The 12,781-nt window shown below is 47.8% G+C and overlaps 1 protein-coding gene across 3 annotated transcripts in view; it reads right to left on the reverse strand.

Moving 5' to 3' along the window:
* Positions 1-12,781, reverse strand: part of FBXW11 (F-box and WD repeat domain containing 11) — a 1,385,831-nt gene that overhangs the window by 896,171 nt on the left and 476,879 nt on the right. The gene's annotated exons all lie outside the window — the stretch shown is intronic.

The following is a 12,781-nucleotide window of genomic DNA, read 5'->3' on the forward strand; positions in this document are numbered from 1 at the left end:
TTTAGGAGTAGATAACCTAGAAAAAACATTCCAGTCAAATAACTGGAACAGCCTGATGGCTGTTCTTAAGGGAACTTTATAGAACATTCCAATGGATTGGAGCATGAGTCTCTGGAAACTAACGTGGGAAACCGGGCAGCAGCCTTTGAGAATCAGCACAAGAACGAGTCAAGAGACACACAGAAGTTGTTTGTGGCAGTCAGAGGGCAATTTAAAGAACAGGGGTGGAACACGCTTTACTTAGATCTAGGCAACACTGCTTCAAGCAGCGGGCCAAGAGCGGAGCCTTGTTAGCGAAACAATTGCAAACAAAATATAATCAAACATGTATTCAGTTTTTAAGGACGAAGGCGGGTTAGAAATGGGGGGTGAGGGTTAATTCTTTTAACCCCTTCCATGAAAGCCTTAATAACTGGTACTTTCCACCACAATACCTTCTGTTGTGGTGTGGTGTAGGCCGAGAGGGTAGTGAGATGAACTTTCAGGGAATTAAAAGCCAGACCTGAGTCCAGTGAGTGAGTCAGGTACAACACAATGTGTGCAGGAGAGCAGTCAATGGGAGTGATGCCCTTGGATTTGCACCAGATAAAGCGTTTCCATTTACTAGAGTAGCAATATCGGGTGTTCGGTTTCCTTGCCTCCCTAAGCATGTCTATGCATCTTTGAGGGAGTTGTAGGTGCCCGATCTCTATGACCTCAGGAGCCAGGCCGCTAAGTACAGGGTTTGCGGCATGGGTGGAGTGTTTCTCTTGTCCTGAGATAACATGTTGTACGGACAAAGCAGTTTCAATTGAGGAGATGGGGACAGCTCCATCAGATGAGAACTATGGTTGGGGTCACCAATAGCATAGTGACTGGTTCCTGGTGCTTCTTGTGCACAATCTTGTTGAGTAGGGGAGTCGGGGAAAACGTAAACAAATCTGCCTGACAGCGCAATCCAGAGACCTTTCCCCTTGGATCGGTTCTGTGGGTACCTGGAGGCGTAATCTTGGCATTGAGCGAGAACAAATCGCTGCCTGGGAAGCACCATAGCGCGAAAACGCTGGAGATGATTTGTTCGTGTAATCGCCATTCATACTCTACGGGAAGTGGGAAGTCTCTGCTGAGCACATCCGCCAGAAGATTGAGTTTCCCTGCAACGTGTTGGGGAAACAGGAACATTCTCTGCTTGAGAGCCCATTTCCAAATGTTTTGGGACAGCTTGGAAAGCCTTGGAGAGTGTGTCCCGCTCGTTTGTTCAGGTAGTACATGGACGTGGTACTGTCCTGTCTGTCAGGATCAGGACTGTCTTCCCCTGTAACTGTGTCTAAAAGGCTTATAGTGCTTTGAATACAGCTAATAGTTTCAACAGATTTATGTAGTTGGATGCTACTTCTGGGGACCACACGCTGTGCGCCGTCTGCTGAAGCAGGCGAGTCCCCCCCACCCCCTGGGAGCGATGCGTCTGTCGTGAGAGTGGCTTCTACTGCGGGGGTGGTGAAGGCTTTCCCCTTCAAGAGGTTTTCCCTCGACCACCACTGCAGAGAGAACGAGGGCTGGCGAGACAACTACCATATCTTCCCATTGTCCGCTGGCCTGACACCACTGGCTGTTGAGCCACTCTTGCATGGTAAGTAAATGCCGGACGCCATCATTCCTAACAGTCGCATGGCCTTGCGTACTGTCACCTCTTGACTGGCTACATACCGAGGGATCTGAAACATTTTCTGAACCCTCTCGTCTGTCTGAATTAGAGCCCCTAGAAACAGTTGGACTTGACTGGGGTCTAAGCTGGATTTCTTCTCGCTGATGGAGAATCCCAGGGTTTATTTGTTGTGCGCGCCGGACCCTCGAGTAGCAGGGCGCATAAGACAAGGAGGTTTACAACTTAGAAATCCATGATGCCTGACCTTCACACACTCTGCATCGTGCATGATCATCTTATCTGGTGAGGCTATTCAATTAACATTTAGCCCCTTCGACGCCTGCAGCCCCTTCAATCTGTTTTGCTGTGGGCCCAGAAGCTCCGGTAGTGCATCTGCACACGTTGCTTCCTAAGCACCACCATCTTGTCCCGACGCCCGGCCTGACCCCAAAATGGCGGTCGCGATGCGGCACGAAAACGAGGCTGCCTTGAGTTGCTAAGCAACTTTCTCGTTTTTCTACCAATCCTCGCCGCCGGTAGGCGGAAGCCGGCACTCGGAAGAAGGCCCGAAGAAAAAGGCCCTGTTCCACCCCTGTTCGCCCCAGGACGCCAGGACTAGGCTACCAGATCCTGCCAGGTAGCAGACTTGTTTAGGCCACCTCTTACACCGCTTGGATGCCCTATACTGCTATCGCACCTCCAACCTGGAGTAACGATCGGCACAAACACTAACTTTGAGCGCCGCTCCACACAGACGGTAAACTACGTACTAGGACCGGCACAGCCTACAAAAATCTAGCTTTGCTATACCCTTCTTCATTACTGCCTATCTTTCTCTAAGCGCAAGTCTATTCTGGGTAAAGCGCATGCTTATAAAGGATCATAACGTTGCATACTCTCATGAACAATCCACTTGCTCTTAATGCTAAACCTCACCTGATTGACACATGTCCTGTATGCATGTGCACAACCCTAATGTGATGGCAATGTGTGAATGTACTCACTGCTCGTAATCAGACAAAACCTACCTGCTGAGGTGTATTTGCCAAAGGAGCATGACCCACCAACATTTGATCACTGTGATATCTACATAGTATGATGTATTATATTATGGCTAAGATTTATCAAACAACTATTGTCACGACACACAGATCAGCCAGTGGTCCCACTAGACCCTATATCTATTGTCATTGACTCTAGGCTTTCCTACCCAAACCCAGGCGATGCCTAACTCCTCTTCAGCCTACGCACTACTGTGTACTTTGATGCCGCTACACTACACTAGGTGTTGTGCCCTATGGTCGTCTACATGACCACATTTGATTGATTTGTGTTATGCATTATGGTCGCCTACAAGACCACATTTGATTGATTTGTGTTATGCATTATGGTCGCCTACAAGACCACATTTGATTGATTTGTGTTATGCCTTATGGTCGCCTACAAGACCACATTTGATTGATTTGTGTTATGCCTTTTGGTCGCCTACAAGACCACATTTGATTGATTTGTGTTATGCCTTATGGTCGCCTACAAGACCACATTTGATTGATTTGTGTAATGCCTTATGGTCGCCTACATGACCACATTTGACTGATTTGTGCTGTGCCTTAGGGTCACCTCTATACCTTATTTGCAACCCCTGCTTACTAGCAACACTGCCCACATCATGTATTGGTGCCTATCTACTGTCATTCACCTATTGTATATCTACACTAGATGTTGGACTAGTCAACCTAATCCACTTCCCTATCAAGACACTTACACCTGCTTACTCATGCTAACCACCACCCCGTGGCCTATCACCATGACACCTGCTAACCCGTATTTGAATGATCCAGCACTCTGGATACGCCACTTTGCTACCAGACCAACACCTAACCAACCTTGTACTACGGCCATTAGAAACACTAGATTGAACTCTAGAACTAGCCTACCCACCTTCCCATGCACCCACCACCCCAGCATCTTATCCAGAAACTCTAGATTAAGAGTCCGCAGCATGAAACAATCGCATACTGGCCACAACCATGCTAATTCGACCACTGACTCAGCCAAGTCAGCCCTTACCCATCTACACGACCTACCTATACCACTTGAAAAACCTTCCCATAAAGACAAGCCCATTAAAGCAGCCTTGGTGAATGCTAGGTCTCTTCCTGCCCATGCTCTCGACATCGCTGACCTTTTATCTCACGAAAAGCTCGACTTCCTCGCAGTCACGGAAACCTGGCTCAATGCTGCCTCTGGCCCATCCCTGGCCCTTGCTATACCCAATGATTATACTATTATTAGATGCGACAGAAACTCCACTCAAACGAAGGGAGGTGGACTTGCCTTCATATTCAGAAATACACTCGACATCAAAGTCATCCAGGACGCTCAAATCCCCTCAGCTGAATCCTTGTCCATTAAGCTACCGCTATCACCTAACCACACGGCATCCCTACACCTTATTTACCGACCACCAGGTCCCATCTCCTCCTTTATAGAAGACATCACATCACTCATAACCATAGACACCAAACCCAACTCTCAAACGATTTTACTTGGAGACTTTAATCTTGGTTTCAATGACCCTAAAGACACTAACGCCCATGACCTAGCTAACACCCTATCGGATTTGGGTCACACGCACATTATTCACGAGCCCACTCACATCAAAGGCAAAACACTGGACTGGATCGCTCACCTCAACTGCCCTATTGACCTCCTATCCAATGACCCATGCATTTGGTCTGATCATCACATAATAACCTTCTCTATCAAAGCCAATACACCTCACCCGGCGCCAATCATTGCCCCAGCCACCAGCACGAGAAATAAGAAAGATATCACACCTGACAAACTCTTACCTATACTACTCCCCATCCTGAACAATATCGACCCAGAGGTCGACCCTACAGTCCTAGTGGACATCTACAACCAAGCTATACTTAAAGCACTGAACACCATTGCCCCACTAAAATTGCGGAAACCCAAACCACAGCGTCACCTCAACACTTGGTTCACGCCACAACTAAGAGAATTACGTAAAGCTAAGAGAACCGCAGAGTCACATTGGAAGAAACATCCCACAGCCTCCAATAAGACTGAACTAACCCTTGCCACCGCTAGTTACAAAGAAGCCATCTTTATTGCTAAAAAGGACACATATAACAAAAGGATTATACAAGCGGAATCCAACACAAAGGAACTCTAAGATTTTGAAAGAACTTGAATCCCCCATTGCCCCCATAGACAAATGTGTTACAGATGCACTATGGTGTAGTAATATTCAGAAGGCCTTATTAGATAAAATAGCTCGCCTACAATCTAAAATCAACGCAAAAAAATCCCTGCTACTTGCTGACCCGGACTACAAACAAATACCTAACAAATCACCTACCGTTAAATCAACTTCTAAACCTTTCAGCTTCTCACCCCCCTCTATCTGGGAAGTAGAAAACATCAGGAAACTTAAGCCATCTAACTGCCAAGGTGATGCTTGCCCTGCCCCGATCATCAAAGCTGCAGCACACGACCTGGCACCATTTATAACCAACCTCATCAATGCCTCCTTCAAAACTGGAGTAGTGCCTGATAACCTAAAAGATGCGTGGGTCATCCCACTCCTAAAAAAACCTACTCTTGATCCAGCCAACCCGTCTAACTATAGACCGATAACAACTGTACCTTTCTTATTAAAAATATTGGATAGAGCAGCATACTTACAAATACAGGCCTACTTAGAATCAAACAATCTCCTAGGACTTAGGCAGTCAGGTTTCCGACCAAGACACGGTACGGAAACTGCATTAATAGATCTCACTACCCAGATCCAAATCCTGAAAGACAATGGTAAACTTGCACTCCTCTTATTGCTTGATCTGTCAGCAGCTTTTGACCTGGTCAACCATCAAACACTCTGCCACCACTTGAAAACTGCAGCACACTTCTCAGACGCAGCCACAGCCTGGATCAGCTCCTTCTTGGAGAATAGACCCATGAGGGTCTTCTCTCCCACTGATTCTGCTGAACCCTCTCCAGTACCCTGCGGAGTCCCGCAAGGCTCTTGCGTGTCCCCGACACACTATAATATATTCACAAAGCCTCTTTGATATCCTTGACTATCTGGGTGTCACGTATACCAATTACGCGGACGACACCCAGATGCTCATTCCTATCTCGGGTAACTATGAAACAGACAGCAAAACCCTTAATGAAATCTACTCAGTAATTCAAGCTTGGATGGCACTTCACGGACTATGTCTTAATGACGAAAAAACCGAGTTGATCATCCTTGGCACTCACGCCAAACTCAAAAAGCTCAATCCTGCATTTAACTCCTTCACCATTGATGGCAATCTCATCCCCGTGCCAAATAACACTAAAACCCTTGGGGTCTACATCGATGCCACCTTATCCTTGTCCAAACAAACTAATGCAGTAGCATCATCAGCCGCTTACACCTGTAAGTTGATCACTGCATGTAGGCCATTCATCTCCTCACCCAATTGCATTACTCTTGCCAGAGCATTAGGTATTTCCAAGATAGACTATTGTAATGCCCTTTACTTAGGCACTAGCTACAAGAATATCAACAAACTACAAGTAATTCAAAATAATGCCATTAGAGCTGCCCTCAACATCCCCAAAAAAATGCACATTTCGGAGACCAGACGCATGCTACACTGGCTTCCAGTCAAGCACAGAATATCCCTTAAAACTCTTGCCCTCACACATAAAGCCAGGGCCAACCTTGCACCAGCCTACCTCACTAACCAACTTACACCTCACACTTCATCAAGACCACTTAGAGCAGCACAAGCTAACACTATGTCCATACCGAGATTTAAACTTCACAACTTGGGCGGTGCTAGCTTCCCTGTACAAGCCTCCAAATTATGGAACACAATACCAGCACTTTTGCGAGCAGAACCGTCATTTAACCTATTTAAACATAACACTAAGCGCTGGCTTCACAACATGGACTCTATGACAGCCTAACTGCCTGATTCTAGCATGATCAACTGTCACTATACACTCGGGTAATTAATATAATTATACTAGACTATGTATATATGCATCTGCATGACTAAGTTTGTACCCACTTGTAACTGCAATGTAACTGCAATGTAACGTAACCCTATTGAATGCCTTCAACTGCAATTGTAACCAGATCTAACTTATGCGCCCGTATGCCCTTGGGCCTGGCCGCGCTTTATAAATAAAATAAATACAAATACAAAGGTTCCGGTTACAACATTTGACAGAAAAACAGGATATTTTGGCTCCACAGGCTGAGGCATGTACAATACAGAAAATGCACAGCCACACATTCAATTTATAACTAACGTTTGCATAGTAACAGGTCAGTCTATAACAGGTGAAATGCATGTAGTGGTGGGTGGGAGAGTGACCGTTATATGGCATTTTCGGTAAGCCATTTTATAGCGTTTGTTCTGAATTTGTTGAATGTTAGGTCAGATCTAAGTGCCTGGGTAGGGAGTTCCACAGTAGAGCTGCCTTGACAGGGAAGCTGGAACCTCCGATTGTGGTTAGTTTAAATCTGGGCACTAAAAGGGAATTAGGGCTGACTGTTCTGGTGAGTCTAGTATGGTTTTCTCTAGTAAATCGTTCTATAAGGTATTGGGGGGCTTTGTTTAGGCATTTATGGATGAGGGATGCGGTTTTAAGGTTGATTTTTTCTTGGGTAGAGCGCCATTTGTGATTGCGTCTTATTTCAGAGATGAACAAGTTACTTCTTACCTTGTAACGTTCTTTCGACGGGATGTTCCTCCGACGTATTCCTCATCTTAGATATATCCTTCCAGCTCTGCTGGCCTCGGAAAATTTTTTCTCCAGAGGGCGCTGCGCGTCGACGTCCCTCGAGTCGATGACCCTCGACAGCCGCCGTATCGACGCTCGACGTCATCCTGCCTATAAAGGCCGCGCGCAGCGTCCGTTGCTCAGTTCCGTTTTGTAGCCCACAGTATTACTGTTTGGACTAGACTAATCACCCTGAAGGAGCGTAAGCTGCAACAACAAGGGAAGTAAAACTGCGGGGATGGATGGGAGGGTCGATGAGGAATACGTCGGAGGAACATCCCGTCGAAAGAAGGTTACAAGGTAAGAAGTAACTTGTTCTTCGAAGGGATTGTGTCCTCCGACGTATTCCTCATCTTAGATAGGCTCCCATAGCAGTATTCTATATTCGGAGGAGGGAGTACTGACTTCCCGCTGTCTTCTATTGGTGAATAGAATGCAGTACAGCCCTTCCAAACCTAGTCTCTTGACTAGAGGAGGAATCCAGATTGTAAAAACGTGTAAAGGTATGGACAGACGACCATGTAGCGGCCGCACATATGTCTTTAATCGGCACGCCTCTTTTGAGGGCCGATGAAGCTGCAATACCTCTGGTCGAATGAGCCCTAAGGTTTTGAGGGGGCTCTTTCCCTGCCAGTTTATAACATTCCAGAATGGCTAGAATGATCCATCTGGAAATGGTCTGCTTAGTTATTGGTAACCCCAGCTTGTGACCTGCGTAGCCTACAAACAGCTGGTCTGCCTGTCTTATCCTGGCTAGTCTACTAATGTAAAAACTTAAAACCCTCCTAGGGTCTAGTCTGTGTAACCTCTCTTCCTCTTTCCCCGGGTGAGGAGGAGGATAGAAAGATGGTAGGATAATCTTCTGAGAGATATGGAATTCAGAGACTACTTTTGGGAGGAAATTAGGCTTCACTTGCAGGACAACTTTGTCTTTGTGAAAGATTGTATGAGGGGGTTTACAAGAAAGAGCTTGTAATTCGCTCACCCTTCTAGCAGATGTAAGTGCTATTAATAAAACAGTCTTAAGGGTAAGGAATCTTAACGAACAAGAATGGAGAGGTTCGAAAGGTGTCCCCATCAGGAAAGTTAATACTAAGGTTAAATCCCATAGGGGAACTTGGAATGGTCTTGGGGGATAAACATTGGTTAACCCCTTTAGAAACTGTATTACCAAGGGTAATTTGAAATAGGATGGTTCCTCCGCAGTACGCTTAAAGATAGATAGCGCTGCGAGATAGCCCTTAATGGTGCCAACTTGAAGGCCTGAATTTGCCAAATATAGTAGGAAGGACAAAACCATTGGTGTACCACATGAAAATGGGTCGATATTCTGTTCTCTACACCAGCTGCAAAATCTGTTCCAACGGCAGCGGTATAAAGACTTTGTTGCTGGCCTCCTTGCCGAAAGCAACACCTCCATAACATCATCAGGGAGGTCCCAATCCTTGTACCTCAGCCGTTCAGAAGCCAAGCGTGAAGGTTGAGGGTTTTGATGTCTGGATGGAGAACCTGACCTCCCTTCTGTGAGAGTAGGTTCTCTCTGAGAGGAAGTCGAAATGGAGGGCAGATGGACAAGTCTAGAAGGTCCGGGTACCACGTTCTCCTGGCCCAATCCGGGGCAATTAGGATCATGATTCGCCGGAATCTTCTCAACCTCCTGATCATTTGAGGAATGACAGGGACCGGTGGGAACGCGTACAGAAGCGGAAACTCCCAGTCCACTATGAACGCGTCTCCCAGAGCTCCTCTCGGAGGAAATTCCCTTGAGCAGAACATGTCGCATTTCCTGTTTAGGCTGGTGGCGAACAGATCTACCTGAGGGGTTCCCCAAAGGGCGAAGATCTCTTGAAGGACTTCCTGAGCTAGCTCCCACTCGTGAGAGACTGTGTTCTGCCTGCTCAGAGCGTCCGCTGTCAAGTTCTTCTCTCCGGCTAGGTGAACTGCCGATAGAGAGATTCCTTCTTGGATTGCCCAAAACCAGAGCTGCATCGCCTCTCTGCACAGGGGTAGTGATCCTACGCCTCCTCTTTTGTTGAGGTAATGCATGGCCACCGTGTTGTCCGTCATTATCAGGACGTTCTTCCCTTGTACAACTGGCAGGAAAGCCTTCAACACAAGTTTGATGGCTCTCAGCTCTAACAGGTTGATGTGTAGTCTGGACTCCGATGGAGACCAACGACCGCTGATGGTCAAGTCGTTGGCGTGGGCTCCCCACCCCGTGAGTGAGGCATCCGTGACTACTGTTATCTCCGGCCAGGGTTGCCAAAACTGTTCTCCTTTCAGAATGTTCTCCTGACAGGCCCACCACTGAAGGTCTCGAGCCACCCTGCCGGGAACCTGAAGAAGATCTGTCATTCTCCCTGAGAATTGTGACCACTGAGTCCTCAGTGCCCACTGGAGGGATCTCATTCTCAGGCGAGCCTCTGGCACAAGGAAAATGCAGGATGCCATGAGGCCTAGCAACCTCAAAAAGTCGAAAGCTGGGAGACGTTGGGCAAGTTGGAACTTGGTAACCATCTGTAGAATATCTTGAGCCCTCACCTCTGGTGGCGAGGCTTTTCCCAGGGAAGTATCCAGGATCGCTCCTATGAACTGGAGTCTCTGCAATGGTATCATTTGAGACTTCTTTAAAATTGAGGGAGAAGCCCAGCTTGTGAAGGGAGTAGCATACGTGATTTAGCTGGATCTGAGCTTGCTCTGGAGAAACAGCCCTGATCAGCCAATCGTCCAGGTAGGGGTAGACGTGAATCCCTTCCCTCCTTAGACTTGCCGCCACTACCGACATTAACTTGGTGAAGACCCTCGGGGCGGAGGTCAGCCCAAAAGGCAGTACTCGAAATTGATAGTGAGAGTTGCCAATTGCGAACCTCAGGTATTTCCTGTGTTTGAGATGGATAGGCACATGGAAATAAGCGTCCTGAAGGTCCAGAGATACCAACCAGTCCTGAAACTGAAGGGCCTGGAGGATCTGAGAAAGAGTGACCATCTTGAATTTGTCTTTCCTGAGGAATTTGTTCAATTCTCGCAAGTCCAAGATGGGTCTCAGTCCTCCGTCTTTCTTTGGAACGAGAAAGTAAGGGGAGTACCAGCCCTTGTTCCTCTCCGCTACAGGTACCGGTTCTATGGCACCTTTCTCTAGCAGGTCTATAATTTCCTGCAAGAGGAGCGGATCTGGAGCTTTCTGAGAGCTGATCCCCGGTGAATGACTCTGAGGTATACGTAGGAAAGGTAGGCAGTAACCTTGGGCAACTGTTTCCAATGCCCAAGCATCTGACGTGATAGCCTGCCATTCCGCCAGATGTTGAGTCAACCTGCCTCCTACAGGTGTCCTGTGAGGGAAGTCCTCAGAGTGGTTTTGGGGCGGCTGATGCAGATGCCGATGGTAAAGAGGCACCTGCTGTTGCTGCGGCTTTAGAATATCTACCCCGTCCACCTCGGGTAGTTCTTCTTTGACCCCTTTGAGCCGGTCGTCCTCTACCTCTTCCGAATGAGGAGTAGAAGCGAAAGGACTTGCCCCTCGCAGAGGTTCCTGTGGGACGAAAAGGAGTCCGACGGATTGCAGCTCCTAGGGATTTTGCTGCTGCTTTTGAAGTTTGCAGTTTCTCTAAACTGTCATCCGCCTTTTTCCCGAACAAAGAAGAGCCATCAAATGGCATGTTCAAGAGCCTGGCTTGCACATCTGGGGCAAAACCCGACTTTCTCAACCAAGCGAACCGCCTGGTTGATGTACTTGCCGCCATTGCTCTGCTGATACTGTCAGCCGAATCAATGCCCGTCTGGAGGGATTCGCACATAGCGTTTTTACCGTCCTGTATAATATTCAGGAACGCATCCCTTTCTTCTCCCTCCGGGATGCAGTCAGCCGCTGTAGAAGCACACTCCCAAAGTGTATGGCTGAACCTAGCAAGGGTGCAAGTAGCATTAACAGACTTTAACGCCATGCTACATGCTGAAAAGACTTTCTTAGCCATAGCATCATATTTTTTATCGTCCCTGTCCTGTGGGACAGTAGGATAAGCCGTCTTGACGTCGGTAGAGGATGCTGCTTGTACCACCAGACTTTCTGGGGATGGATGTTTAGACAAGAACTCTGGGTCTGTGGAAGATACCCTGTACTTTGCAGACAGTTTTTTATTTACTGCTGGTATTACATCTTGGGTTTCCCAGTTTGTCATGATCTTTCTCTGAAGAGCTTTATGAAAGGGCACCACTGGATCCTCTTGTGGGCCTTTGTCAAGAATATCCGTGAGGTCATCTTGCTGGAAAGATTGTGAAGGTGTAGACCACCCCATGAACTCTAATTCTGGCCATTAAGGCTCTGTAGGGGGTTTCAGCATGCTCCCCCGGGTCTGGTTTAGCAAAATCCACCTCAGGGGAAGTGTCTAAACCACTTGCCTCATGTAAAGAATCATGAAGATCCTTTAATCTGCGCTCTTCAGAGGAAAATTCCTCTCTAACTGGGGTTACAGGTCCCTGTAACTCATCTTGTTCTGACAAATCACCCTCTTCTAAAATTGAGGATATAGTTCTCAATTGTTCTGAATTAATAAAGGGAGTAAATCCCATTTCCAAGGCAGAGGGTGCTGAACTTGTCATTATTGGCCTCGAAAACGTCGATGTCGCCGACGCCGAAGGCTTCGAGCGTGGCGTCGAAAACAGAGGTGGAGGCCTCGAGGACCTCGACAGAATTGGAATTTTACTCGACAATATCGACGCCATCGACGTCGAGGGCCTGGGAATCGTCACTGGATGTGTGGTCATCGTGACTTTTCTCGGCGTCGACGCCGGTGTCGAGGCCGGTGTCGAGGCCGGCGTCGAGGCGACAGACCTGTGTGTCGAAGGTCCCTTCGACAACGGCGTCGAAGACCTCGACGTCGACGGAACCTTCGTCGACGGCGTCGACGGAACCTTCGAGGAAGGTTTGGAGGTCATGGTCCTACTCGAGGGTTCGAGACGCGCTCGAGAGGTTTCTTTCGCCGGGTACTGCGACTCGCGGCGTTTTTGACCTTCGGGTCTTTCGACCAGAGCATCGCTCTCGGCAGTCTTCGAGGGGGTCGAGGCCGCTTTCTCGAAGACGCTCATCATGTTTTTTTCTGAATTCCTCCCATTCAGCCCGGGAACTATGTTTCGTGGGGCAAGGGATTCTTTTTGGCGAAACAGAGGAAGAGGAAGACGGAGAAGGGGATCTTCGACGTCTCCTCTTCGAGTGTTTCGATCTCGAGGAGTGATGAGACCCACTCCGAGACCTGGAGCGTGAATGGTGACGAGGAGACGAATGTCTCGACTTCGTCGAAGAAGAAGCTTTAAAAGTCTTACCTTTCTCCAGCTTCCCCCTACGCTCCTTCA

The sequence above is a fragment of the Ambystoma mexicanum genome, chromosome 3q, assembly GCF_040938575.1.
Source record: "Ambystoma mexicanum isolate Mex_15411 chromosome 3q, UKY_AmexF1_1, whole genome shotgun sequence".
Lineage (NCBI taxonomy): Eukaryota > Metazoa > Chordata > Amphibia > Caudata > Ambystomatidae > Ambystoma > Ambystoma mexicanum.